Here is a 6708-nt window from a genome sequence, read left to right on the forward strand (position 1 = left end):
TGACATTGGTGGCAGACTGGTATCTGGTGTCACCACTAAAGGACGGCAGAAGTAATTCAGGCACATACTGGTGACAGTTTAGGATAATGTTACTGAAAAGAGGCAACAAGCTTACTGGTCACAGAGTCTCCGAGACGCCAACATGCTTCATAACTACAAATACTCTTAAATAGGGGAACAGCTTCACCACAGATAGATGACTGGCAAAAACATTTACGCTGGGCTTCCACTTTCCAAACTTTACACCACCTGCTGGAAGGCTCCTCCGCAGTATCTCAAGCTGTCTCGGTGTCCGTCCTCTTACAGAACAGCACTCACACGTTCAAGCAGTTATATGACCAGGTTTCACAAAGCAAACTGTAAAAATACTATTAATCAGATCTTGGACCAGATGGGGCTGATGTACGTACTCTGAAAATTCACATCAGGATGGCTGTGCAATCCTGATGTTAAGAGGAGCGTTTTATCCTTATTTTAATGTGATAAAGGAAAAGTTTCACAAAGGATTATACAGCCATCCTTATGCATATGCTGACAAGTACACCAGCCTCATCTGGGCTAACAGATTTGCATAATAATATATAATACTATAAGCAGTATGTATTGTAAAATCAGTGCTTGGATGTGGCATGAGGCATCGGAAGAGCTCAAGGACCCTGAAGGTGGCTGAATCCTGGTATCTAGACAGCTTCTCAGCAGCACTCACAAGCTCCATGGGAAACAAGTTGTAAGCGCTGTCCTCCTTGTTTGGGAGAACAGTCAACTCTGACAGACAGAATGGTGGCTGACCTAGGCAACAAGCAAATTCTAGAATTCAAAATACCTCCTCTCATGAGAAATGAAGAGAATTTTTAAAAAGGGGTTATTTGCAAAGTTCCCTATTTTTACAAGCACTTTGCAATTTTACCCAATTAAGAAATTGCGTATAGCCTTTTAATAATGTAATTAATCTGACTGATGTAAAAAACTATCCTTTTATAGACAGCACATTAAATATAAAATACAGGTGGATACAATTCTGTTACCATATACTGTGAATATAACTAGTGCCATGAACTGCCCATATGGGTAATGCCATTCAACTGTGCCATATAGTTGCCATATGTACAATATAGGAGCTATAAGAAATGTGCACTTTGAACTTCTGAATTCCAGCACCATGCGGAGCCTACACATGTATCGGTATAATGTGCCATAATGACTATTGTCATACCTGGGTTTATAATATTGGTGGTGAATATATTCTTATGGGCTCTGTATGACATTACTGACATGGGCAGCATTTGCCACTAATGATGGAGCACTGCATGACACTTTATGTTGGCGTTTTGTCCTATTATCTTGGGATAATCTTATTTTTCTGATCACTGTATATTACTAATATTCTGGATACTATACTTTTGGAATCATCTTCTAGTTGTAGCTCTGAAACTTGGGATAAAAGTGACTCTGTAAATGTCAGATTGACATTTTCTAGAATTGAAGAGCATTGTGGTAAGTATGAGAATGTACCAGGCAATAGATGTGTGTAATGCAATGCACATACCGCAGCCTCATGCTGAACCCCTCACCGCAGATTCATGAGTGTGAATGGCCCAAAGGCCAGACCGAAATCCCATTGAGGATCTGTGGCAAGACTTGAAATTGCTGCTCACAGACGTCTCCATCCAATCTCACTGAGATAGAGCATTTACAAAGAAGAATGGGAGAAAATGTCACTTCTAGATGCAAAGCTGGTAGAGACATACCTGAAAAGACTTGCAGCAGTAATTGCAGCGAAAGGTGGTCCTACAGACTATTTACTCCGGAGGGATAAATACAAATGCAAGTCACAGTTATCAGATTTATATTTTCTCAATATATAGAAAACCTTGTAGAATTTACTTTACACTTCACACATACAGTGGTGTGAAAAAGTGTTTGCCCCCTTCCTGATTTCTTATTCTTTTGCATCTTTGTCACACTTAAATGTTTCAGGTTAGTAATGGGGGTGTCTTATAGACGCCCATCATTACTAACCTGGGCTTCATGGCAGCTGGCGCTGACATGAAAACCAACCCTATTACCCCCTGCCACCGCACCAGGGCAGCGTGGAAGAGCGAGGCTAAGTGCCAGAATTGGCGCATCCTATGGATGCGCCATTTCTGGGGTGGCTGACGGCTGGTGTTTCTAGCCTGGGAGGGGGCCAATATTCATGGCACCCTTCCTGGGCTATTAGTATCAGCCCCCAGCTGTCTGTCCAGCCTTTGCTAGCTATTAAAATAGGGGGGACCCCACGTCATTTTTTTGGGTGGGTCTCCCATTTTAATAGTTAGTAAAGGCTAGGTATTCAGCTGGGGGCTGATATTAGTAGCCGGGGAAGCTCCATGGGTATTACCCCCTTCCCAGGCTTCAAACATCTGCCCCAGCTGTCTGCTTAACCTCCGATAGAGACTAAAATTATGGGGGATCCCACGTCAATTTTTTTTTAATAAATCCTTTATTTTAACACTAAATGACACTTGAGGGGTTAATAAAGATGCAGTCCCTAAATTAATATTTATTTTTTAATTAATTTTTCCCAAAAATTTTGACGTGGGCTTTGCCATATTTTTGTATGCGAGCCAGGTACAGAATCCAGGAACGGGCTGCCCCCAACTCCCAGCTGCCTATTTGTACCTGGCCGGACACAATATAGGGAAGCCCTTTTTTTTTTATTATTTCATGAATTTCATGAAATAAGTTTAAAAAAGAAAAATACGTGGGGCTTCGCCCTATTTTTGTGTCCAGCCAGGTACAAATAGGCAATTTTTTTTTAATTATTTCAGGAAATTCATGAAATAATTAAAAAAAAATTGATGTGGGGTTTCGCACTATATTTGTGTCCAGCCAGGTACAGCAGACAGGAACGGGCTGACCCCAACCTCCAGCTGCCTATTTGTACCTGGCCGGACACAACAATATAGGGAAGCCCTTTTTTTTTAATTATTTCGTGAAATAATTAAAAAAAAATTGACGTGGGGCTTCGCACTATATTTGTGTCCAGCCAGGTACAGCAGGCAGCAACGGGCTGCCCCCAACCACCAGCTGCCTATTTGTACCTGGCCGGACACAACAATATAGGGAAGCCCTTTTTTTCTTAATTATTTCATGAATTTCATGAAAAAATTAAAAAAAAAATACGTGGGGCTTCGCCCTATTTTTGTGTCCAGCCAGGTACAACTAGGCAGCTGGGGACTGGAATCTGCAGCACAGGGAGGCCCAAGCTTTCTGGGCCCCACCCGCTGCAAATTGCAGTCCACAGCCACCCCGGAAAATGGCGCGTTCATAGAAGCGCCATCTTCTGGCGCTGTACCCAACTCATCCAGGGCCCTGGTGCGGTGGCTCACTGGGTAATAAAGGGGTTAGGGCCAGCTTGGCATTATCAGCTGGCCCTAAGCCCAAAATTCATGGGGTCACGCCAATATTAGACATGACCGCCATGAATTTCTAGTAAAGTATTTAAAAAAAAAACACAAACACCCAGAATAAAGTCCTTTAATTGAAATAAAGACACAATTCTTTATTGTTCTAAATTAAACCATACTTACCATCACGCCCATTCCAGCTGAAGCCAACGATCTCCTGCAATAAAAGAAAAATAATAAAGCAACATCATTCTTACCTTTCGATGGTTCCCAGGACAGCTCCAGCTCTGCTACATCGAGATGACAGGCTGGACCGCAGGAGAAAGCTGCCATCCAGCCTGTCATCCCGCAGACACTGAGAAGCGCAGGCATGCTTGCGCTCCTCAGTATCAGGCTGTGACGGCATCCCGATGAGCCGAGTCTCTCACGCTCACCGCATGCGCAGGAGAATTCTCCCACGCTATCAGTGACGTGCATGAGGTGAGCTGAGTTCATTGTTGGCTCATCGGGATGCCGTCACAGTCAGACACTGAGGAGCGCAAGCATGCCTGTGCTTCTCAGTGTCTGCGGGATGACATGCTGGATGGCAGCTTTCTGCTGCGATCCAGCCTGTCATCTCCATGTAGCAGAGCTGGAGCTGTCCTGGGAGCCATCGAAAGGTAAGGATGATGTTGCTTTATTATTTTTCTTTTATTGCAGGAGATCGTTGGCTTCAGCTGGAATGGGCGTGATGGTAAGTAAGGTTTAATTTAGAACAATAAAGAATTGTGTCTTTATTTCAATTAAAGGACTTTATTCTGGGTGTTTGTGGTTTTTTTTTAACTTTGACTATGGGGTTAGTAATGGGGGTGTCTTATAGACGCCTCTCCATTACTAACCTGGGCTTGATGTCAGCTGGCATTATAAGCTGACATCAACTCCAACCCTATTACCCCACTGCCACCGCTACAGGGCAGTGGGAAGAGCGAGGCTAAGTGCCAGAATTGGCGCATCCTATGGATGCGCCATTTCTGGGGTGGCTGACGGCTGGTGTTTCTAGCCTGGGAGGGGGCCAATATTCATGGCACCCTTCCTGGGCTATTAATATCAGCCCCCAGCTGTCTGCCTAGCCTTTGCTAGCTATTAAAATAGGGGCGACCCCACGTCATTTTTTGGGGGGGGTCCCCCATCTTAATAGCTAGTAAAGGCTAGGTATTCAGCTGGGGGCTGATATTAGTAGCCTGGGAAGCTCCGTGGGTATTACCCTCTTCCCAGGCTTCAAACATCTGCCCTAGCTGTCTGCTTAACCTCCGCTAGAGACTAAAATTACGGGGAGCCCCACGCCAATTTTTTTTTTAATAAATCCTTTATTTTAACACTAAATGACAAGTACAGTAACCAACACTATCACTGTACTTATTATATATGTGACTGACATGTTTCTATCTATCTAATCTATGTGTGATGCTCTATTATTTCTGTTGTAAATTGTCGGGTACCGCTGCTGAATTGCCGGCCGGCTTTTTGAAAGAGACGGTGCATGAAAACACTAAGATTTTTTTAAATAAATCCTTTACACTAAATGACAAGTACAGTAAGCAACACTGTCACTGCACTTCTTATATATGTGACTGACATGTTTCTATGTATCAAATCTATGTGTGATGCTCTTTCTTTCTGTTATAAATTGTCGGGTACCGCTGCTGAATTGCCGGCCGGCTTTTTTAAAGAGACGGTGCATTAAAACACTAATATTTTTTTAAATAAATCCTTTACACTAAATGACAAGTACAGTAAGCAACACTGTCACTGTACTTCATATATATGTGACTGACATGTTTCTATCTAATCTATGTGTGAAGCTCTATTCTTTCTGTTCTAAATTGTCGGGTACCGGTGTATGCCACTGATGAATTGCCGGCTTTTCATGTTTCACTGTGAGCACTGTTCCCATCGATTTGGGCAACCACCTCCACCAATACATTCTACATTATTGTTAGTTGTTTTCCTTCATGTAGAATTAACCTACAAGGAAAGAAAGGGTTTATTTTCATTCCGATATTTGTGTCCCATTGATTTGCATTGGTTTCCGGTATCGGAATCGGCGATATCCGATACTTTTTGGGTATCGGCCCGATCCAATCCGATCCGATATTTCCTGATATCGGAAGGTATCCCTCAATACTAGTCCTGACCTCAATCCCATTGAAAATCTTAGGGGTGAGCTGAAATCTGCCATTGGGAAAAAGAACCCTGCAAACATTCAAGAGCTTGAACAAACTGCAAAGGAAGAGTGGGAGAAAATTCCAGCTGAGAAGTGCAAGAAGCTTACAGATGGCTACAAGAAATGTCTGGAGGCTGTCAGCAATGACAAAGGGTGTGCAACCAAGTATTAATTAGGGGTGCCATTATTGTGGCACATTCAGTTTTTTCTTTGATATTGCAACATTGAAGTTGAAAAACAATATTGTATTGTTGTATTACTTTGGACCACAAATCCTGAGGATATAACTTTGGTACATTTCCATTTATTTCTGAAGATATTGTACAGTCTACGAAAAAATGAAGGCGTGACAAGAATGGTGAGCAGCACTGTAGTACAATAAATCATTAAAAATTTAAATATATATAGAATATAAAAAATAAAAAAAGATTAAATTAAATTAATAATTAATTTTTTAAAACCTTTTTTTAAAAAGCATTTTCCCTTGCAATTATATACTGTATATATAAAGGATAGAGCTTATGTGTTCAGTAATAATGTTGTCGTGTCAATGGAAGGGTGAAAAAAAATGGTAAGAGGAGGATATATAGATGGAAAACGTCCAATCACTAGCTGCCTCTATCTGTACCAGAAGCTAGGTACCACCCGACCAATTATCCATAGATCATCGCAACCCAGGGAATCATCTATTAACTTTCATAGCTGCAAATCATTATCCGGTAATCTTAAGACAAATTTACATACCAAGAAAGGGGGACATTCAACTCATTTTGGTGAAACATTATTTCTATGTCTGTTATTCCTTTCATTCATCCTGCTCTGTTCAGCCGCTGTTTAGCGTGATAGTATCAATCCTTTATCTAGTAGCCATTCTTCCTTACGGGTTTTCACACAGGACCCGCTAATCTTTCAGCAGCTTCCAGCAATACCCACTCCCCTTTTTTCGGCGCTAGTGTTTTAAAGCCTAATTTCTTTCTAGATTCAGCTCCGGACATTTGTGATAGATTATTTCCTCCTATACTCGTATATAGATATAGCCATTTGAATTGCTGTTATGAAATGTTTTGAAATGATTGAAAGTGCATGTTTAACAAAAAAAAATTTCTATTCTTATTAATC

The sequence above is a fragment of the Phyllobates terribilis genome, unplaced genomic scaffold (assembly GCF_046119375.1).
Source record: "Phyllobates terribilis strain yellow unplaced genomic scaffold, ASM4611937v1 Scaffold_88__1_contigs__length_6355796, whole genome shotgun sequence".
In the NCBI taxonomy this organism is placed as follows: domain Eukaryota; kingdom Metazoa; phylum Chordata; class Amphibia; order Anura; family Dendrobatidae; genus Phyllobates; species Phyllobates terribilis.